This window comes from Haematobia irritans, chromosome 4 (assembly GCF_050003625.1).
Source record: "Haematobia irritans isolate KBUSLIRL chromosome 4, ASM5000362v1, whole genome shotgun sequence".
Lineage (NCBI taxonomy): Eukaryota > Metazoa > Arthropoda > Insecta > Diptera > Muscidae > Haematobia > Haematobia irritans.
The window spans coordinates 114174877-114199754 of NC_134400.1; positions in this window are offsets into that span (position 1 = coordinate 114174877).

Below are 24878 nucleotides of genomic sequence, written 5' to 3' on the forward strand. Positions count from 1 at the left end.
TTAATTCGTGACCACCCTCAAAAAATTAAAAAATCCTCCCAAAACCTAAAAAAAATTGAAATTTTTATATGAAAAACTTCTTTTGCCCATATCTCCTTAAATATGCGTCCTAGAGCGAAAAGGACTTTAATTCGTGACCACCCTCAAAAAATTGAAAAATCCACCCAAAACCTAAAAAAATTTAAATTTTTATATGAAAAACTTCTTTTGCCCATATCTCCTTAAATATGCGTCCTAGAGCGAAAAGGACTTTAATTCGTGACCACCCTCAAAAAATTGAAAAATCCACCCAAAACCTAAAAAAATTGAAATTTTTATATGAAAAACTTCTTTTGTCCATATCTCCTTAAATATGCGTCCTAGAGCGAAAAGGACTTTAATTCGTGACCACCCTCAAAAAATTAAAAAATCCTCCCAAAACCTAAAAAAAATTGAAATTTTTATATGAAAAACTTCTTTTGTCCATATCTTCTAAACTAAGCGTCCTAGAGCGAAAAGGACTTTAATTCATGACCACCTCAAAAAATTGAAAAATCCTCCCAAAACCTAAAAAAATTTAAATTTTTATATGAAAAACTTCTTTTGCCCATATCTCCTAAACTAAGCGTCCTAGAGCGAAAAGGACTTTAATTCGTGACCACCCTCAAAAAATTGAAAAATCCACCCAAAACCTAAAAAAATTGAAATTTTTATATGAAAAACTTCTTTTGCCCATATCTCCTAAACTAAGCGTCCTAGAGCGAAAAGGACTTTAATTCGTGACCACCCCCAAAAAATTGAAAAATCCACCCAAAACCTAAAAAAATTGAAATTTTTATATGAAAAACTTCTTTTGCCCATATCTCCTTAAATATGCGTCCTAGAGCGAAAAGGACTTTAATTCGTGACCACCCTCAAAAAATTGAAAAATCCACCCAAACCCTAAAAAAATTGAAATTTTTATATGAAAAACTTCTTTTGCCCATATCTCCTTAAATATGCGTCCTAGAGCGAAAAGGACTTTAATTCGTGACCACCCTCAAAAAATTGAAAAATCCACCCAAAACCTAAAAAAATTGAAATTTTTATATGAAAAACTTCTTTTGCCCATATCTCCTTAAATATGCGTCCTAGAGCGAAACGGACTTTAATTCGTGACCACCCCCAAAAAATTGAAAAATCCACCCAAAACCTAAAAAAATTGAAATTTTTATATGAAAAACTTCTTTTGCCCATATCTCCTTAAATATGCGACCTAGAGCGAAAAGGACTTTAATTCGTGACCACCCTCAAAAAATTAAAAAATCCACCCAAAACCTAAAAAAAATTGAAATTTTTATATGAAAAACTTCTTTTGCCCATATCTCCTTAAATATGCGTCCTAGAGCGAAAAGGACTTTAATTCGTGACCACCCCCAAAAAATTGAAAAATCCACCCAAAACCTAAAAAAAATTGAAATTTTTATATGAAAAACTTCTTTTCTTCTTCCCATATCTCCTTAAATATGCGTCTTAGAGCGAAAAGGACTTTAATTCGTGACCACCCCCAAAAAATTGAAAAATCCACCCAAAACCTAAAAAAATTGAAATTTTTATATGAAAAACTTCTTTTGCCCATATCTCCTGAACTAAGCGTCCTAGAGCGAAAAGGACTTTAATTCGTGACCACCCTCAAAAAATTGAAAAATCCACCCAAAACCTAAAAAAATTGAAATTTTTATATGAAAAACCTCTTTTGTCCATATCTCTTTAAATATGCGTCCTAGAGCGAAAAGGACTTTAATTCGTGACCACCCTCAAAAAATTGAAAAATCCACCCAAAACCTAAAAAAAATTAAATTTTTATATGAAAAACTTCTTTTGCCCATATCTCCAAAACTAAGCGTCCTAGAGCGAAAAGGACTTTAATTCATGACCACCCTCAAAAAATTAAAAAATTGAAAACCTAAAAAAATTTAAATTTTTATATGAAAAACTTCTTTTGCCCATATCTCCTAAACTAAGCGTCCTAGAGCGAAAAGGACTTTAATTCGTGACCACCCCCAAAAAATTGAAAAATCCACCCAAAACCTAAAAAAATTGAAATTTTTATATGAAAAACTTCTTTTGCCCATATTTCCTAAACTAAGCGTCCTAGAGCGAAAAGGACTTTAATTCGTGACCACCCTCAAAAAATTGAAAAATCCACCCAAAACCTAAAAAAATTTAAATTTTTATATGAAAAACTTCTTTTGCCCATATCTCCTTAAATATGCGTCCTAGAGCGAAAAGGACTTTAATTCGTGACCACCCCCAAAAAATTGAAAAATCCACCCAAAACCACCCCCAAAAAATTGAAAAATCCACCCAAAACCTAAAAAAATTTAAATTTTTATATGAAAAACTTCTTTTGCCCATATCTCCTTAAATATGCGTCCTAGAGCGAAAAGGACTTTAATTCGTGACCACCCCCAAAAAAGTGAAAAATCCACCCAAAACCTAAAAAAATTGAAATTTTTATATGAAAAACTTCTTTTGCCCATATCTCCTTAAATATGCGCCCTAAAGCGAAAAGGACTTTAATTCGTGACCACCCTCAAAAAATTGAAAAATCCACCCACAACCTAAAAAAATTGAAATTTTTATATGAAAAACTTCTTTTGCCCATATCTCCTTAAATATGCGTCCTAGAGCGAAAAGGACTTTAATTCGTGACCACCCCCAAAAAATTGAAAAATCCACCCAAAACCTAAAAAAATTTAAATTTTTATATGAAAAACTTCTTTTGCCCATATCTCCTTAAATATGCGTCCTAGAGCGAAAAGGACTTTAATTCATGACCACCCTCAAAAAATTGAAAAATCCACCCAAAACCTAAAAAAATTGAAATTTTTATATGAAAAACTTCTTTTGCCCATATCTCCTAAACTAAGCGTCCTAGAGCGAAAAGGACTTTAATTCGTGACCACCCTCAAAAAATTGAAAAATCCACCCAAAACCTAAAAAAATTTAAATTTTTATATGAAAAACTTCTTTTGCCCATATCTCCTTAAATATGCGTCCTACAGCGAAAAGGACTTTAATTCGTGACCACCCTCAAAAAATTGAAAAATCCACCCAAAACCTAAAAAATTGAAATTTTTATATGAAAAACTTCTTTTGCCCATATCTCCTTAAATATGCATCCTAGAGCGAAAATGACTTTAATTCGTGACCACCCCCAAAAAATTGAAAAATCCACCCAAAACCTAAAAAAATTTAAATTTTTATATGAAAAACTTCTTTTGCCCATATCTCCTAAACTAAGCGTCCTAGAGCGAAAAGGACTTTAATTCGTGACCACCCCCAAAAAATTGAAAAATCCACACAAAACCTAAAAAAATTGAAATTTTTATATGAAAAACTTCTTTTGCCCATATCTCCTAAACTAAGCGTCCCCCAAAAAATTGAAAAATCCACCCAAAACCTAAAAAAATTGAAATTTTTATATGAAAAACTTCTTTTGCCCACATCTCCTTAAATATGCGTCCTAGAGCGAAAAGGACTTTAATTCGTGACCACCCTCAAAAAATTGACAAATCCACCCAAAACCTAAAAAAATTGAAATTTTTATATGAAAAACTTCTTTTGTCCATATCTCCTTAAATATGCGTCCTAGAGCGAAAAGGACTTTAATTCGTGACCACCCCCAAAAAATTGAAAAATCCACCCAAAATCTAAAAAAAATTTAAATTTTTATATGAAAAACTTCGTTTGCCCATATCTCCTTAAATATGCGTCCTAGAGCGAAAAGGACTTTAATTCGTGACCACCCTCAAAAAATTAAAAAATCCTCCCAAAACCTAAAAAAAATTGAAATTTTTATATGAAAAACTTCTTTTGCCCATATCTCCTTAAATATGCGTCCTAGAGCGAAAAGGACTTTAATTCGTGACCACCCTCAAAACATTGAAAAATCCACCCAAAACCTAAAAAAATTTAAATTTTTATATGAAAAACTTCTTTTGCCCATATCTCCTTAAATATGCGTCCTAGAGCGAAAAGGACTTTAATTCGTGACCACCCTCAAAAAATTGAAAAATCCACCCAAAACCTAAAAAAATTGAAATTTTTATATGAAAAACTTATTTTGTCCATATCTCCTTAAATATGCGTCCTAGAGCGAAAAGGACTTTAATTCGTGACCATCCTCAAAAAATTAAAAAATCCTCCCAAAACCTAAAAAAAATTGAAATTTTTATATGAAAAACTTCTTTTGCCCATATCTCCTAAACTAAGCGTCCTAGAGCGAAAAGGACTTTAATTCGTGACCACCCCCAAAAAATTTAAAAATCCACCCAAAACCTGAATAAAATGAAATTTTTATATGAAAAACTTCTTTTGCCCATATCTCCTAAACTAAGCGTCCTAGAGCGAAAAGGACTTTAATTCGTGACCTCCCCCAAAAAATTGAAAAATCCACCCAAAACCTAAAAAAATTTAAATTTTTATATGAAAACCTTCTTTTGCCCATATCTCCTAAACTAAGCGTCATAGAGCGAAAAGGACTTTAATTCGTGACCACCCTCAAAAAATTGAAAAATCCACCCAAAACTTAAAAAATTGAAATTTTTATATGAAAACCTTCTTTTGCACACATCTCCTTAACTAAGCGTCCTAGAGCGAAAAGGACTTTAATTCGTGACCACCCTCAAAAAATTGAAAAATCCACCCAAAACCTGAAAAAAATGAAATTTTTATATGAAAAACTTCTTTTGCCCATATCTCCTTAAATATGCGTCCTAGAGCGAAAAGGACTTTAATTCGTGACCACCCCCAAAAAATTTAATAATCCACCCAAAACCTAAAAAATTGAAATTTTTATATGAAAAACTTCTTTTGCCCATATCTCCTTAAATATGCGTCCTAGAGCGAAAAGGACTTTAATTCATGACCACCCCAAAAAAATTAAAAATCCACTCAAAATCTAAAAAAAATTTAAATTTTTATATGAAAAACTTCTTTTGCCCATATCTCCTAAACTAAGCATCCTAGAGCGAAAAGGACTTTAATTCATGACCACCCTCAAAAAATTGAAAAATCCATCAAAACCTAAAAAAATTAAAATTTTTATATGAAAACCTTCTTTTGCCCATATCTCCTAAACTAAGCGTCCTAGAGCGAAAAGGACTTTAATTCGTGACCACCCTCAAAAAATTGAAAAATCCACCCAAAACTTAAAAAATTGAAATTTTTATATGAAAAACTTCTTTTGCCCATATCTTCTAAACTAAGCGCCCTAGAGCGAAAAGGACTTTAATTCGTGACCACCCTCAAAAAATTGAAAAATCCACCCAAAATCTAAAAAAATTGAAATTTTTATATGAAAAACTTCTTTTGCCCATATCTCCTAAACTAAGCGTCTTAGAGCGAAAAGGACTTTAATTCGTGATCACCCTCAAAAAATTGAAAAATCCACCCAAAACTTAAAAAATTGAAATTTTTATATGAAAACCTTCTTTTGCCCATATCTCCTAAACTAAGCGTCCTAGAGCGAAAAGGACTTTAATTCGTGACCACCCTCAAAAAATTGAAATTTTAATATGAAAACCTTCTTTTGCCCATATCTCCTAAACTAAGCGTCCTAGAGCGAAAAGGACTTTAATTCGTGACCACCCCCAAAAAATTGAAAAATCCACCCAAAACCTGAATAAAATGAAATTTTTATATGAAAAACTTCTTTTGCCCATATCTCCTAAACTAAGCGTCCTAGAGCGAAAAGGACTTTAATTCGTGACCACCCCCAAAAAATTGAAAAATCCACCCAAAACCTAAAAAAATTGAAATTTTTATATGAAAAACTTCTTTTGTCTATATCTCCTTAAATATGCGTCCTAGAGCGAAAAGGACTTTAATTCGTGACCACCCTCAAAAAATTAAAAAATCCTCCCAAAACCTAAAAAAATTGAAATTTTTATATGAAAAACTTCTTTTGTCCATATCTCCTAAACTAAGCGTCCTAGAGCGAAAAGGACTTTAATTCATGACCACCTCAAAAAATTGAAAAATCCACCCAAAACCTAAAAAAATTTAAATTTTTATATGAAAAACTTCTTTTGCCCATATCTCCTAAACTAAGCGTCCTAGAGCGAAAAGGACTTTAATTCGTGACCACCCTCAAAAAATTGAAAAATCCACCCAAAACCTAAAAAAATTGAAATTTTTATATGAAAAACTTCTTTTGCCCATATCTCCTAAACTAAGCGTCCTAGAGCGAAAAGGACTTTAATTCGTGACCACCCCCAAAAAATTGAAAAATCCACCCAAAACCTAAAAAAATTGAAATTTTTATATGAAAAACTTCTTTTGCCCATATCTCCTTAAATATGCGTCCTAGAGCGAAAAGGACTTTAATTCGTGACCACCCTCAAAAAATTGAAAAATCCACCCAAACCCTAAAAAAATTGAAATTTTTATATGAAAAACTTCTTTTGCCCATATCTCCTAAACTAAGCGTCCTAGACCGAAAAGGACTTTAATTCGTGACCACCCTCAAAAAATTTAAAAATCCACCCAAATCCTAAAAAAATTGAAATTTTTATATGAAAAACTTCTTTTGCCCATATCTCCTTAAATATGCGTCCTAGAGCGAAACGGACTTTAATTCGTGACCACCCCCAAAAAATTGAAAAATCCACCCAAAACCTAAAAAATTGAAATTTTTATATGAAAAACTTCTTTTGCCCATATCTCCTTAAATATGCGCCCTAGAGCGAAAAGGACTTTAATTCGTGACCACCCTCAAAAAATTAAAAAATCCACCCAAAACCTAAAAAAAATTGTAATTTTTATATGAAAAACTTCTTTTGCCCATATCTCCTTAAATATGCGTCCTAGAGCGAAAAGGACTTTAATTCGTGACCACCCCCAAAAAATTGAAAAATCCACCCAAAACCTAAAAAAATTGAAATTTTTATATGAAAAACTTCTTTTGCCCATATCTCCTTAAATATGCGTCTTAGAGCGAAAAGGACTTTAATTCGTGACCACCCCCAAAAAATTGAAAAATCCACCCAAAACCTAAAAAAATTGAAATTTTTATATGAAAACCTTCTTTTGCCCATATCTCCTAAACTAAGCCTCCTAGAGCGAAAAGGACTTTAATTCGTGACCACCCTCAAAAAATTGAAAAATCCACCCAAAACCTAAAAAAATTGAAATTTTTATATGAAAAACTTCTTTTGTCCATATCTCTTTAAATATGCGTCCTAGAGCGAAAAGGACTTTAATTCGTGACCACCCTCAAAAAATTGAAAAATCCACCCAAAACCTAAAAAAAATTTAAATTTTTATATGAAAAACTTCTTTTGCCCATATCTCCTAAACTAAGCGTCCTAGAGCGAAAAGGACTTTAATTCGTGACCACCCCCAAAAAATTGAAAAATCCACCCAAAACCTAAAAAAATTGAAATTTTTATATGAAAAACTTCTTTTGCCCATATCTCCTTAAATATGCGTCCTAGAGCGAAAAGGACTTTAATTCGTGACCACCCCCAAAAAATTGAAAAAACCACCCTAAACCACCCCCAAAAAATTGAAAAATCCACCCAAAACCTAAAAAAATTTAAATTTTTATATGAAAAACTTCTTTTGCCCATATCTCCAAAACTAAGCGTCCTAGAGCGAAAAGGACTTTAATTCATGACCACCCTCAAAAAATTGAAAAATCCACCCAAAACCTAAAAAAAATTTAAATTGTTATATGAAAAACTTCTTTTGCCCATATCTCCTAAACTAAGCGTCCTAGAGCGAAAAGGACTTTAATTCGTGACCACCCCCAAAAAATTGAAAAATCCACCCAAAACCTAAAAAAATTGAAATTTTTATATGAAAAACTTCTTTTGCCCATATCTCCTAAACTAAGCGTCCTAGAGCGAAAAGGACTTTAATTCGTGACCACCCTCAAAAAATTGAAAAATCCACCCAAAACCTAAAAAAATTTAAATTTTTATATGAAAAACTTCTTTTGCCCATATCTCCTTAAATATGCGTCCTAGAGCGAAAAGGACTTTAATTCGTGACCACCCCCAAAAAATTGAAAAATCCACCCAAAACCACCCCCAAAAAATTGAAAAATCCACCCAAAACCTAAAAAAATTTAAATTTTTATATGAAAAACTTCTTTTGCCCATATCTCCTTAAATATGCGTCCTAGAGCGAAAAGGACTTTAATTCGTGACCACCCCCAAAAAATTTAAAAATCCACCCAAAACCTAAAAAAATTGAAATTTTTATATGAAAAACTTCTTTTGCCCATATCTCCTTAAATATGCGCCCTAGAGCGAAAAGGACTTTAATTCGTGACCACCCTCAAAAAATTGAAAAATCCACCCAAAACCTAAAAAAATTGAAATTTTTATATGAAAAACTTCTTTTGCCCATATCTCCTTAAATATGCGTCCTAGAGCGAAAAGGACTTTAATTCGTGACCACCCCCAAAAAATTGAAAAATCCACCCAAAACCTAAAAAAATTTAAATTCTTATATGAAAAACTTCTTTTGCCCATATCTCCTTAAATATGCGCCCTAGAGCGAAAAGGACTTTAATTCGTGACCACCCTCAAAAAATTGAAAAATCCACCCAAAACCTAAAAAAATTTAAATTTTTATATGAAAAACTTCTTTTGCCCATATCTCCTTAAATATGCGTCCTAGAGCGAAAAGGACTTTAATTCATGACCACCCCCAAAAAATTGAAAAATCCACCCAAAACCTAAAAAAATTTAAATTTTTATATGAAAAACTTCTTTTGCCCATATCTCCTTAAATATGCGTCCTAGAGCGAAAAGGACTTTAATTCATGACCACCCTCAAAAAATTGAAAAATCCACCCAAAACCTAAAAAAATTGAAATTTTTATATGAAAAACTTCTTTTGCCCATATCTCCTAAACTAAGCGTCCTAGAGCGAAAAGGACTTTAATTCGTGACCACCCTCAAAAAATTGAAAAATCCACCCAAAACCTAAAAAAATTGACATTTTTATATGAAAAACTTCTTTTGCCCATATCTCCTTAAATATGCGTCCTACAGCGAAAAGGACTTTAATTCGTGACCACCCTCAAAAAATTGAAAAATCCACCCAAAACCTAAAAAATTGAAATTTTTATATGAAAAACTTCTTTTGCCCATATCTCCTTAAATATGCATCCTAGAGCGAAAATGACTTTAATTCGTGACCACCCCCAAAAAATTGAAAAATCCACCCAAAACCTAAAAAAATTTAAATTTTTATATGAAAAACTTCTTTTGCCCATATCTGCTAAACTAAGCGTCCTAGAGCGAAAAGGACTTTAATTCGTGACCACCCCCAAAAAATTGAAAAATCCACACAAAACCTAAAAAAATTGAAATTTTTATATGAAAAACTTCTTTTGCCCATATCTCCTAAACTAAGCGTCCTAGAGCGAAAAGGACTTTAATTCGTGACCACCCCCAAAAAATTGAAAAATCCACCCAAAACCTAAAAAAATTGAAATTTTTATATGAAAAACTTCTTTTGCCCATATCTCCTTAAACATGCGTCCTAGAGCGAAAAGGACTTTAATTCGTGACCACCCCCAAAAAATTGAAAAATCCACCCAAAACCTAAAAAAATTAAATTTTTATATGAAAAACTTCTTTTGCCCATATCTCCTTAAATATGCGTCCTAGAGCGAAAAGGACTTTAATTCGTGACCACCCTCAAAACATTAAAAAATCCACCCAAAACCTAAAAAAAATTGTAATTTTTATATGAAAAACTTCTTTTGCCCATATCTCCTTAAATATGCGTCCTAGAGCGAAAAGGACTTTAATTCGTGACCACCCCCAAAAAATTGAAAAATCCACCCAAAACCTAAAAAAATTGAAATTTTTATATGAAAAACTTATTTTGTCCATATCTCCTTAAATATGCGTCCTAGAGCGAAAAGGACTTTAATTCGTGACCATCCTCAAAAAATTAAAAAATCCTCCCAAAACCTAAAAAAAATTGAAATTTTTATATGAAAAACTTCTTTTGCCCATATCTCCTAAACTAAGCGTCCTAGAGCGAAAAGGACTTTAATTCGTGACCACCCCCAAAAAATTGAAAAATCCACCCAAAACCTAAAAAAATTTAAATTTTTATATGAAAAACTTCTTTTGCCCATATTCCTTAAATATGCGTCCTAGAGCGAAAAGGACTTTAATTCGTGACCACCCTCAAAAAATTGAAAAATCCACCCAAAACCTAAAAAAATTGAATTTTTTATATGAAAAACTTCTTTTGTCCATATCTCCTTAAATATGCGTCCTAGAGCTAAAAGGACTTTAATTCATGACCACCTCAAAAAATTGAAAAATCCACCCAAAACCTAAAAAAATTTAAATTTTTATATGAAAAACTTCTTTTGCCCATATCTCCTAAACTAAGCGTCCTAGAGCGAAAAGGACTTTAATTCGTGACCACCCACAAAAAATTGAAAAATCCACCCAAAACCTAAAAAAATTGAAATTTTTATATGAAAAACTTCTTTTGCCCATATCTCCTTAAATATGCGTCCTAGAGCGAAAAGGACTTTAATTCGTGACCACCCTCAAAAAATTGAAAAATCCACCCGAACCCTAAAAAAATTGAAATTTTTATATGAAAAACTTCTTTTGCCCATATCTCCTTAAATATGCGTCCTAGAGCGAAAAGGACTTTAATTCGTGACCACCCTCAAAAAATTGAAAAATCCACCCAAAACCTAAAAAAATTGAAATTTTTATATGAAAAACTTCTTTTGCCCATATCTCCTTAAATATGCGTCCTAGAGCGAAACGGACTTTAATTCGTGACCACCCCCAAAAAATTGAAAAATCCACCCAAAACCTAAAAAAATTTAAATTTTTATATGAAAAACTTCTTTTGCTCATATCTCCTTAAATATGCGCCCTAGAGCGAAAAGGACTTTAATTCGTGACCACCCTCAAAAAATTAAAAAATCCACCCAAAACCTAAAAAAAATTGAAATTTTTATATGAAAAACTTCTTTTGCCCATATCTCCTTAAATATGCGTCCTAGAGCGAAAAGGACTTTAATTCGTGACCACCCCCAAAAAATTGAAAAATCCACCCAAAACCTAAAAAAATTGAAATTTTTATATGAAAAACTTCTTTTGCCCATATCTCCTTAAATATGCGTCTTAGAGCGAAAAGGACTTTAATTCGTGACCACCCCCAAAAAATTGAAAAATCCACCCAAAACCTAAAAAAATTGAAATTTTTATATGAAAAACTTCTTTTGCCCATATCTCCTAAACTAAGCGTCCTAGAGCGAAAAGGACTTTAATTCGTGACCACCCTCAAAAAATTGAAAAATCCACCCAAAACCTAAAAAAATTGAAATTTTTATATGAAAAACTTCTTTTGTCCATATCTCTTTAAATATGCGTCCTAGAGCGAAAAGGACTTTAATTCGTGACCACCCTCAAAAAATTGAAAAATCCACCCAAAACCTAAAAAAAATTAAATTTTTATATGAAAAACTTCTTTTGCCCATATCTCCTAAACTAAGCGTCCTAGAGCGAAAAGGACTTTAATTCATGACCACCCTCAAAAAATTGAAAAATCCACCCAAAACCTAAAAAAATTTAAATTTTTATATGAAAAACTTCTTTTGCCCATATCTCCTAAACTAAGCGTCCTAGAGCCAAAAGGACTTTAATTCGTGACCACCCTCAAAAAATTGAAAAATCCACCCAAAACCTAAAAAAATTGAAATTTTTATATGAAAAACTTCTTTTGCCCATATCTCCTAAACTAAGCGTCCTAGAGCGAAAAGGACTTTAATTCGTGACCACCCCCAAAAAATTGAAAAATCCACCCAAAACCTAAAAAAAATTTAAATTTTTATATGAAAAACTTCTTTTGCCCATATCTCCTTAAATATGCGTCCTAGAGCGAAAAGGACTTTAATTCGTGACCACCCTCAAAAAATTGAAAAATCCACCCAAAACCTAAAAAAATTTAAATTTTTATATGAAAAACTTCTTTTGCCAATATCTCCTTAAATATGCGTCCTAGAGCGAAAATGACTTTAATTCGTGACCACCCTCAAAAAATTGAAAAATCCACTTTAATTCGTGACCACCCCCAAAAAATTGAAAAATCCACCCAAAACCTAAAAAAATTTAAATTTTTATATGAAAAACTTCTTTTGCCCATATCTCCTTAAATATGCGCCCTAGAGCGAAAAGGACTTTAATTCGTGACCACCCTCAAAAAATTGAAAAATCCACCCAAAACCTAAAAAAATTGAAATTTTTATATGAAAAACTTCTTTTGCCCATATCTCCTTAAATATGCGTCCTAGAGCGAAAAGGACTTTAATTCGTGACCACCCTCAAAAAATTGAAAAATCCACCCAAAACCTAAAAAAATTGATATTTTTATATGAAAAACTTCTTTTGCCCATATCTCCTTAAATATGCGTCCTAGAGCGAAAAGGACTTTAATTCATGACCACCCTCAAAAAATTGAAAAATCCACCCAAAACCTAAAAAAAATTGAAATTTTTATATGAAAAACTTCTTTTGCCCATATCTCCTAAACTAAGCGTCCTAGAGCGAAAAGGACTTTAATTCGTGACCACCCTCAAAAAATTGAAAAATCCACCCAAAACCTAAAAAAAATGAAATTTTTATATGAAAAACTTCTTTTGCCCATATCTTCTTAAATATGCGTCCTAGAGCGAAAAGGACTTTAATTCGTGACCACCCTCAAAAAATTGAAAAATCCACCCAAAACCTTAAAAAAATTTAAATTTTTATATGAAAAACTTCTTTTGCCCATATCTCCTTAAATATGCGTCCTAGAGCGAAAAGGACTTTAATTCGTGACCACCCCCAAAAAATTGAAAAATCCACCCAAAACCTAAAAAAATTGAAATTTTTATATGAAAAACTTCTTTTGCCCATATCTCCTTAAATATGCGCCCTAGAGCGAAAAGGACTTTAATTCGTGACCACCCTCAAAAAATTGAAAAATCCACCCAAAACCTAAAAAAATTGAAATTTTTATATGAAAAACTTCTTTTGCCCATATCTCCTTAAATATGCGTCCTAGAGCGAAAAGGACTTTAATTCGTGACCACCCTCAAAAAATTGAAAAATCCACCTAAAACCTAAAATAAATTAAAATTTTTATATGAAAAACTTCTGTTGCCCATATCTCCTTAAATATGCGTCCTAGAGCGAAAAGGACTTTAATTCGTGACCACCCCCAAAAAATTGAAAAGTTCACCCAAAACCTAAAAATATTGAAATTTTTATATGAAAAACTTCTTTTGCCCATATCTCCTTAAATATGCGTCCTAGAGCGAAAAGGACTTTAATTCGTGACCACCCTCAAAAAATTGAAACATCCACCCAAAACCTAAAAAAATTGAAATTTTTATATGAAAAACTTCTTTTGCCCATATCTCCTTAAATATGCGTCCTAGAGCGAAAAGGACTTTAATTCGTGACCACCCTCAAAAAATTAAAAAATCCACCCAAAACCTAAAAAAAATTGAAATTTTTATATGAAAAACTTCTGTTGCCCATATCTCGTAAACTAAGCGTCCTAGAGCGAAAAGGACTTTAATTCACGACCACCCTCAAAAAATTGAAAAATCCACCCAAAACCTTAAAAAAATTTAAATTTTTATATGAAAAACTTCTTTTGCCCATATCTCCTAAACTAAGCGTCCTAGAGCGAAAAGGACTTTAATTCGTGACCACCCCCAAAAAATTGAAAAATCCACCCAAAACCTAAAAAAATTTAAATTTTTATATGAAAAACTTCTTTTGCCCATATCTCCTTAAATATGCGTCCTAGAGCGAAAAGGACTTTAATTCGTGACCACCCTCAAAAAATTAAAAAATCCTCCCAAAACCTAAAAAAAATTGAAATTTTTAATGAAAAACTTCTTTTGCGCATATCTCCTTAAATATGCGTCCTAGAGCGAAAAGGACTTTAATTCGTGACCACCCTCAAAAAATTGAAAAATCCACCCAAAACCTAAAAAAATTGAAATTTTTATATGAAAAACTTCTTTTGTCCATATCTCCTTAAATATGCGTCCTAGAGCGAAAAGGACTTTAATTCATGACCACCTCAAAAAATTGAAAAATCCACCCAAAACCTAAAAAAATTTAAATTTTTATATGAAAAACTTCTTTTGCCCATATCTCCTAAACTAAGCGTCCTAGAGCGAAAAGGACTTTAATTCGTGACCACCCTCAAAAAATTGAAAAATCCACCCAAAACCTAAAAAAATTGAAATTTTTATATGAAAAACTTCTTTTGCCCATATCTCCTAAACTAAGCGTCCTAGAGCGAAAAGGACTTTAATTCGTGACCACCCCCAAAAAATTGAAAAATCCACCCAAAACCTAAAAAAATTGAAATTTTTATATGAAAAACTTCTTTTGCCCATATCTCCTTAAATATGCGTCCTAGAGCGAAAAGGACTTTAATTCGTGACCACCCTCAAAAAATTGAAAAATCCAACCAAACCCTAAAAAAATTGAAATTTTTATATGAAAAACTTCTTTTGCCCATATCTCCTTAAATATGCGTCCTAGAGCGAAAAGGACTTTAATTCGTGACCACCCCCAAAAAATTGAAAAATCCACACAAAACCTAAAAAAATTGAAATTTTTATATGAAAAACTTTTTTTGCCCATATCTCCTTAAATATGCGTCCTAGAGCGAAACGGACTTTAATTCGTGACCACCCCCAAAAAATTGAAAAATCCACCCAAAACCAAAAAAAAATTTAAATTTTTATATGAAAAACTTCTTTTGCCCATATCTCCTTAAATATGCGCCCTAGAGCGAAAAGGACTTTAATTCGTGACCACCCTCAAAAAATTAAAAAATCCACCCAAAACCTAAAAAAATTGAAATTTTTATACGAAAAACTTCTTTTGCCCATATCTCCTTAAATATGCGTCCTAGAGCGAAAAGGACTTTAATTCGTGACCACCCCCAAAAAATTGAAAAATCCACCCAAAACCTAAAAAAATTTAAATTTTTATATGAAAAACTTCTTTTGCCCATATCTCCTTAAATATGCGTCCTAGAGCGAAAAGGACTTTAATTCATGACCACCTCAAAAAATTGAAAAATCCACCCAAAACCTAAAAAAATTTAAATTTTTATATGAAAAACTTCTTTTGCCCATATCTCCTAAACTAAGCGTCCTAGAGCGAAAAGGACTTTAATTCGTGACCACCCTCAAAAAATTGAAAAATCCACCCAAAACCTAAAAAAATTGAAATTTTTATATGAAAAACTTCTTTTGCCCATATCTCCTAAACTAAGCGTCCTAGAGCGAAAAGGACTTTAATTCGTGACCACCCCCAAAAAATTGAAAAATCCACCCAAAACCTAAAAAAATTGAAATTTTTATATGAAAAACTTCTTTTGCCCATATCTCCTTAAATATGCGTCCTAGAGCGAAAAGGACTTTAATTCGTGACCACCCTCAAAAAATTGAAAAATCCAACCAAACCCTAAAAAAATTGAAATTTTTATATGAAAAACTTCTTTTGCCCATATCTCCTTAAATATGCGTCCTAGAGCGAAAACGACTTTAATTCGTGACCACCCTCAAAAAATTGAAAAATCCACCCAAAACCTAAAAAAATTGAAATTTTTATATGAAAAACTTTTTTTGCCCATATCTCCTTAAATATGCGTCCTAGAGCGGAACGGACTTTAATTCGTGACCACTCCCAAAAAATTTAAAAATCCACCCAAAACCAAAAAAAAATTTAAATTTTTATATGAAAAACTTCTTTTGCCCATATCTCCTTAAATATGCGCCCTAGAGCGAAAAGGACTTTAATTCGTGACCACCCTCAAAAAATTAAAAAATCCACCCAAAACCTAAAAAAAATTGAAATTTTTATATGAAAAACTTCTTTTGCCCATATCTCCTTAAATATGCGTCCTAGAGCGAAAAGGACTTTAATTCGTGACCACCCCCAAAAAATTGAAAAATCCACCCAAAACCTAAAAAAATTGAAATTTTTATATGAAAAACTTCTTTTGCCCATATCTCCTTAAATATGCGTCTTAGAGCGAAAAGGACTTTAATTCGTGACCACCCCCAAAAAATTGAAAAATCCACCCAAAACCTAAAAAAATTGAAATTTTTATATGAAAAACTTCTTTTGCCCATATCTCCTAAACTAAGCGTCCTAGAGCGAAAAGGACTTTAATTCGTGACCACCCTCAAAAAATTGAAAAATCCACCCAAAACCTAAAAAAAATGAAATTTTTATATGAAAAACTTCTTTTGCCCATATCTTCTTAAATATGCGTCCTAGAGCGAAAAGGACTTTAATTCGTGACCACCCTCAAAAAATTGAAAAATCCACCCAAAACCTAAAAAATTGAAATTTTTATATGAAAAACTTCTTTTGCCCATATCTCCTTAAATATGCATCCTAGAGCGAAAATGACTTTAATTCGTGACCACCCCCAAAAAATTGAAAAATCCACCCAAAACCTAAAAAAATTTAAATTTTTATATGAAAAACTTCTTTTGCCCATATCTCCTAAACTAAGCCTCCTAGAGCGAAAAGGACTTTAATTCGTGACCACCCCCAAAAAATTGAAAAATCCACACAAAACCTAAAAAAATTGAAATTTTTATATGAAAAACTTCTTTTGCCCATATCTCCTAAACTAAGCGTCCTAGAGCGAAAAGGACTTTAATTCGTGACCACCCCCAAAAAATTGAAAAATCCACCCAAAACCTAAAAAAATTGAAATTTTTATATGAAAAACTTCTTTTGCCCATATCTCCTTAAATATGCGTCCTAGAGCGAAAAGGACTTTAATTCGTGACCACCCCCAAAAAATTGAAAAATCCACCCAAAACCTAAAAAAATTGAAATTTTTATATGAAAAACTTCTTTTGCCCATATCTCCTTAAATATGCGCCCTAGAGCGAAAAGGACTTTAATTCGTGACCACCCTCAAAAAATTGAAAAATCCACCCAAAACCTAAAAAAATTGAAATTTTTATATGAAAAACTTCTTTTGCCCATATCTCCTTAAATATGCGTCCTAGAGCGAAAAGGACTTTAATTCGTGACCACCCCCAAAAAATTGAAAAATCCACCCAAAACCTAAAAAAATTTAAATTTTTATATGAAAAACTTCTTTTGCCCATATCTCCTTAAATATGCGTCCTAGAGCGAAAAGGACTTTAATTCGTGACCACCCTCAAAAAATTAAAAAATCCTCCCAAAACCTAAAAAAAATTGAAATTTTTAATGAAAAACTTCTTTTGCCCATATCTCCTTAAATATGCGTCCTAGAGCGAAAAGGACTTTAATTCGTGACCACCCTCAAAAAATTGAAAAATCCACCCAAAACCTAAAAAAATTGAAATTTTTATATGAAAAACTTCTTTTGTCCATATCTCCTTAAATATGCGTCCTAGAGCGAAAAGGACTTTAATTCATGACCACCTCAAAAAATTGAAAAATCCACCCAAAACCTAAAAAAATTTAAATTTTTATATGAAAAACTTCTTTTGCCCATATCTCCTAAACTAAGCGTCCTAGAGCGAAAAGGACTTTAATTCGTGACCACCCTCAAAAAATTGAAAAATCCACCCAAAACCTAAAAAAATTGAAATTTTTATATGAAAAACTTCTTTTGCCCATATCTCCTAAACTAAGCGTCCTAGAGCGAAAAGGACTTTAATTCGTGACCACCCCCAAAAAATTGAAAAATCCACCCAAAACCTAAAAAAATTGAAATTTTTATATGAAAAACTTCTTTTGCCCATATCTCCTTAAATATGCGTCCTAGAGCGAAAAGGACTTTAATTCGTGACCACCCTCAAAAAATTGAAAAATCCAACCAAACCCTAAAAAAATTGAAATTTTTATATGAAAAACTTCTTTTGCCCATATCTCCTTAAATATGCGTCCTAGAGCGAAAAGGACTTTAATTCGTGACCACCCTCAAAAAATTGAAAAATCCACCCAAAACCTAAAAAAATTGAAATTCTTATATGAAAAACTTTTTTTGCCCATATCTCCTTAAATATGCGTCCTAGAGCGAAACGGACTTTAATTCGTGACCACCCCCAAAAAATTGAAAAATCCACCCAAAACCTAAAAAAAATTTAAATTTTTATATGAAAAACTTCTTTTGCCCATATCTCCTTAAATATGCGCCCTAGAGCGAAAAGGACTTTAATTCGTGACCACCCTCAAAAAATTAAAAAATCCACCCAAAACCTAAAAAAAATTGAAATTTTTATATGAAAAACTTCTTTTGCCCATATCTCCTTAAATATGCGTCCTAGAGCGAAAAGGACTTTAATTCGTGACCACCCCCAAAAAATTGAAAAATCCACCCAAAACCTAAAAAAATTTAAATTTTTATATGAAAAACTTCTTTTGCCCATATCTCCTTAAATATGCGTCCTAGAGCGAAAAGGACTTTAATTCATGACCACCTCAAAAAATTGAAAAATCCACCCAAAACCTAAAAAAATTTAAATTTTTATATGAAAAACTTCTTTTGCCCATATCTCCTAAACTAAGCGTCCTAGAGCGAAAAGGACTTTAATTCGTGACCACCCTCAAAAAATTGAAAAATCCACCCAAAACCTAAAAAAATTGAAATTTTTATATGAAAAACTTCTTTTGCCCATATCTCCTAAACTAAGCGTCCTAGAGCGAAAAGGACTTTAATTCGTGACCACCCCCAAAAAATTGAAAAATCCACCCAAAACCTAAAAAAATTGAAATTTTTATATGAAAAACTTCTTTTGCCCATATCTCCTTAAATATGCGTCCTAGAGCGAAAAGGACTTTAATTCGTGACCACCCTCAAAAAATTGAAAAATCCAACCAAACCCTAAAAAAATTGAAATTTTTATATGAAAAACTTCTTTTGCCCATATCTCCTTAAATATGCGTCCTAGAGCGAAAAGGACTTTAATTCGTGACCACCCTCAAAAAATTGAAAAATCCACCCAAAACCTAAAAAAATTGAAATTTTTATATGAAAAACTTTTTTTGCCCATATCTCCTTAAATATGCGTCCTAGAGCGAAACGGACTTTAATTCGTGACCACCCCCAAAAAATTTAAAAATCCACCCAAAACCAAAAAAAAATTTAAATTTTTATATGAAAAACTTCTTTTGCCCATATCTCCTTAAATATGCGCCCTAGAGCGAAAAGGACTTTAATTCGTGACCACCCTCAAAAAATTCAAAAATCCACCCAAAACCTAAAAAAAATTGAAATTTTTATATGAAAAACTTCTTTTGCCCATATCTCCTTAAATATGCGTCCTAGAGCGAAAAGGACTTTAATTCGTGACCACCCCCAAAAAATTGAAAAATCCACCCAAAACCTAAAAAAATTGAAATTTTTATATGAAAAACTTCTTTTGCCCATATCTCCTTAAATATGCGTCTTAGAGCGAAAAGGACTTTAATTCGTGACCACCCCCAAAAAATTGAAAAATCCACCCAAAACCTAAAAAAATTGAAATTTTTATATGAAAAACTTCTTTTGCCCATATCTCCTAAACTAAACGTCCTAGAGCGAAAAGGACTTTAATTCGTGACCACCCTCAAAAAATTGAAAAATCCACCCAAAACCTAAAAAAATTGAATTTTTTATATGAAAAACTTCTTTTGTCCATATCACTTTAAATATGCGTCCTAGAGCGAAAAGGACTTTAATTCGTGACCACCCTCAAAAAATTGAAAAATCCACCCAAAACCTAAAAAAAATTGAAATTTTTATATGAAAACCTTCTTTTGCCCATATCTCTTTAAATATGCGTCCTAGAGCGAAAAGGACTTTAATTCGTGACCACCCTCAAAAAATTGAAAAATCCACCCAAAACCTAAAAAAAATTGAAATTTTTATATGAAAAACTTCTTTTGTCCATATCTCTTTAAATATGCGTCCTAGAGCGAAAAGGACTTTAATTCATGACCACCCTCAAAAAATTGAAAAATCCACCCAAAACCTAAAAAAATTTAAATTTTTATATGAAAAACTTCTTTTGCCCATATCTCCTAAACTAAGCGTCCTAGAGCGAAAAGGACTTTAATTCGTGACCACCCCCAAAAAATTGAAAAATCCACCCAAAACCTAAAAAAAATTGAAATTTTTATATGAAAAACTTCTTTTGCCCATATCTCCTTAAATATGCGTCCTAGAGCGAAAAGGACTTTAATTCGTGACCACCCTCAAAAAATTGAAAAATCCACCCAAAACCTAAAAAAATTTAAATTTTTATATGAAAAACTTATTTTGCCCATATCTCCTTAAATATGCGTCCTAGAGCGAAAATGACTTTAATTCGTGACCACCCTCAAAAAATTGAAAAATCCACTTTAATTCGTGACCACCCCCAAAAAATTTAAAAATCCACCCAAAACCTAAAAAAATTGAAATTTTTATATGAAAAACTTTTTTTGCCCATATCTCCTTAAATATGCGTCCTAGAGCGAAGAGGACTTTAATTCGTGACCACCCTCAAAAAATTGAAAAATCCACCCAAAACCTAAAAAAAATTGAAATTTTTATATGAAAAACTTCTTTTGCCCATATCTCCTTAAATATGCGTCCTAAAGCGAAAAGGACTTTAATTCGTGACCACCCTCAAAAAATTGAAAAATCCACCCAAAACCTAAAAAAATTTAAATTTTTATATGAAAAACTTCTTTTGCCCATATCTCCTTAAATATGCGTCCTAGAGCGAAAAGGACTTTAATTCATGACCACCCTCAAAAAATTGAAAAATCCACCCAAAACCTAAAAAAATTGAAATTTTTATATGAAAAACTTCTTTTGCCCATATCTCCTAAACTAAGCGTCCTAGAGCGAAAAGGACTTTAATTCATGACCACCCTCAAAAAATTGAAAAATCCACCCAAAACCTAAAAAAATTGAAATTTTTATATGAAAAACTTCTTTTGCCCATATCTCCTTAAATATGCGTCCTAGAGCGAAAAGGACTTTAATTCGTGACCACCCTCAAAAAATTGAAAAATCCACTTTAATTCGTGACCACCCCCAAAAAATGGAAAAATCCACCCAAAACTTCTTTTGCCCATATCTCCTTAAATATGCGTCCTAGAGCGAAAAGGACTTTAATTCGTGACCACCCACAAAAAATTAAAAAATCCACCCAAAACCTAAAAAAAATTGAAATTTTTATATGAAAAACTTCTTTTGCCCATATCTCCTTAAATATGCGTCCTAGAGCGAATAGGACTTTAATTCGTGACCACCCTCAAAAAATTGAAAAATCCACCCAAAACCTAAAAAAATTGATATTTTTATATGAAAAACTTCTTTTGCCCATATCTCCTTAAATATGCGTCCTAGAGCGAAAAGGACTTTAATTCATGACCACCCTCAAAAAATTGAAAAATCCACCCAAAACCTAAAAAAATTTAAATTTTTATATGAAAAACTTCTTTTGCCCATATCTCCTAAACTAAGCGTCCTAGAGCGAAAAGGACTTTAATTCATGACCACCCTCAAAAAATTGAAAAATCCACCCAAAACCTAAAAAAATTTAAATTTTTATATGAAAAACTTCTTTTGCCCATATCTCCTAAACTAAGCGTCCTAGAGCGAAAAGGACTTTAATTCGTGACCACCCTCAAAAAATTGAAAAATCCACCCAAAACCTAAAAAAATTGAAATTTTTATATGAAAAACTTCTTTTGCCCATATCTCCTAAACTAAGCGTCCTAGAGCGAAAAGGACTTTAATTCGTGACCACCCCCAAAAAATTGAAAAATCCACCCAAAACCTAAAAAAATTGAAATTTTTATATGAAAAACTTCTTTTGCCCATATCTCCTTAAATATGCGTCCTAGAGCGAAAAGGACTTTAATTCGTGACCACCCTCAAAAAATTGAAAAATCCAACCAAACCCTAAAAAAATTGAAATTTTTATATGAAAAACTTCTTTTGCCCATATCTCCTTAAATATGCGTCCTAGAGCGAAAAGGACTTTAATTCGTGACCACCCTCAAAAAATTGAAAAATCCACCCAAAACCTAAAAAAATTGAAATTTTTATATGAAAAACTTTTTTTGCCCATATCTCCTTAAATATGCGTCCTAGAGCGAAACGGACTTTAATTCGTGACCACCCCCAAAAAATTTAAAAATCCACCCAAAACCAAAAAAAAAATTTAAATTTTTATATGAAAAACTTCTTTTGCCCATATCTCCTTAAATATGCGCCCTAGAGCGAAAAGGACTTTAATTCGTGACCACCCTCAAAAAATTCAAAAATCCACCCAAAACCTAAAAAAAATTGAAATTTTTATATGAAAAACTTCTTTTGCCCATATCTCCTTAAATATGCGTCCTAGAGCGAAAAGGACTTTAATTCGTGACCACCCCCAAAAAATTGAAAAATCCACCCAAAACCTAAAAAAATTGAAATTTTTATATGAAAAACTTCTTTTGCCCATATCTCCTTAAATATGCGTCTTAGAGCGAAAAGGACTTTAATTCGTGACCACCCCCAAAAAATTGAAAAATCCACCCAAAACCTAAAAAAATTGAAATTTTTATATGAAAAACTTCTTTTGCCCATATCTCCTAAACTAAGCGTCCTAGAGCGAAAAGGACTTTAATTCGTGACCACCCTCAAAAAATTGAAAAATCCACCCAAAACCTAAAAAAATTTAAATTTTTATATGAAAAACTTCTTTTGTCCATATCTCTTTAAATATGCGTCCTAGAGCGAAAAGGACTTTAATTCGTGACCACCCTCAAAAAATTGAAAAATCCACCCAAAACCAAAAAAAAATTGAAATTTTTATATGAAAACCTTCTTTTGCCCATATCTCTTTAAATATGCGTCCTAGAGCGAAAAGGACTTTAATTCGTGACCACCCTCAAAAAATTGAAAAATCCACCCAAAACCTAAAAAAAATTGAAATTTTTATATGAAAAACTTCTTTTGTCCATATCTCTTTAAATATGCGTCCTAGAGCGAAAAGGACTTTAATTCATGACCACCCTCAAAAAATTGAAAAATCCACCCAAAACCTAAAAAAAATTAAATTTTTATATGAAAAACTTCTTTTGCCCATATCTCCTAAACTAAGCGTACTAGAGCGAAAAGGACTTTAATTCGTGACCACCCTCAAAAAATTGAAAAATCCACCCAAAACCTAAAAAAAATTGAAATTTTTATATGAAAAACTTCTTTTGTCCATATCTCTTTAAATATGCGTCCTAGAGCGAAAAGGACTTTAATTCATGACCACCCCCAAAAAATTGAAAAATCCACCCAAAACCTAAAAAAAATTGAAATTTTTATATGAAAAACTTCTTTTGCCCATATCTCCTTAAATATGCGTCCTAGAGCGAAAAGGACTTTAATTCGTGACCACCCTCAAAAAATTGAAAAATCCACCCAAAACCTAAAAAAATTTAAATTTTTATATGAAAAACTTATTTTGCCCCTATCTCCTTAAATATGCGTCCTAGAGCGAAAATGACTTTAATTCGTGACCACCCTCAAAAAATTGAAAAATCCACTTTAATTCGTGACCACCCCCAAAAAATTTAAAAATCCACCCAAAACCTAAAAAAATTGAAATTTTTATATGAAAAACTTTTTTTGCCCATATCTCCTTAAATATGCGTCCTAGAGCGAAGAGGACTTTAATTCGTGACCACCCTCAAAAAATTGAAAAATCCACCCAAAACCTAAAAAAAATTGAAATTTTTATATGAAAAACTTCTTTTGCCCATATCTCCTTAAATATGCGTCCTAAAGCGAAAAGGACTTTAATTCGTGACCACCCTCAAAAAATTGAAAAATCCACCCAAAACCTAAAAAAATTTAAATTTTTATATGAAAAACTTCTTTTGCCCATATCTCCTTAAATATGCGTCCTAGAGCGAAAAGGACTTTAATTCATGACCACCCTCAAAAAATTGAAAAATCCACCCAAAACCTAAAAAAATTGAAATTTTTATATGAAAAACTTCTTTTGCCCATATCTCCTAAACTAAGCGTCCTAGAGCGAAAAGGACTTTAATTCATGACCACCCTCAAAAAATTGAAAAATCCACCCAAAACCTAAAAAAATTGAAATTTTTATATGAAAAACTTCTTTTGCCCATATCTCCTTAAATATGCGTCCTAGAGCGAAAAGGACTTTAATTCGTGACCACCCTCAAAAAATTGAAAAATCCACTTTAATTCGTGACCACCCCCAAAAAATGGAAAAATCCACCCAAAACTTCTTTTGCCCATATCTCCTTAAATATGCGTCCTAGAGCGAAAAGGACTTTAATTCGTGACCACCCACAAAAAATTAAAAAATCCACCCAAAACCTAAAAAAAATTGAAATTTTTATATGAAAAACTTCTTTTGCCCATATCTCCTTAAATATGCGTCCTAGAGCGAATAGGACTTTAATTCGTGACCACCCTCAAAAAATTGAAAAATCCACCCAAAACCTAAAAAAATTGATATTTTTATATGAAAAACTTCTTTTGCCCATATCTCCTTAAATATGCGACCTAGAGCGAAAAGGACTTTAATTCATGACCACCCTCAAAAAATTGAAAAATCCACCCAAAACCTAAAAAAATTTAAATTTTTATATGAAAAACTTCTTTTGCCCATATCTCCTAAACTAAGCGTCCTAGAGCGAAAAGGACTTTAATTCATGACCACCCTCAAAAAATTGAAAAATCCACCCAAAACCTAAAAAAATTTAAATTTTTATATGAAAAACTTCTTTTGCCCATATCTCCTAAACTAAGCGTCCTAGAGCGAAAAGGACTTTAATTCATGACCACCCTCAAAAAATTGAAAAATCCACCCAAAACCTAAAAAAATTGAA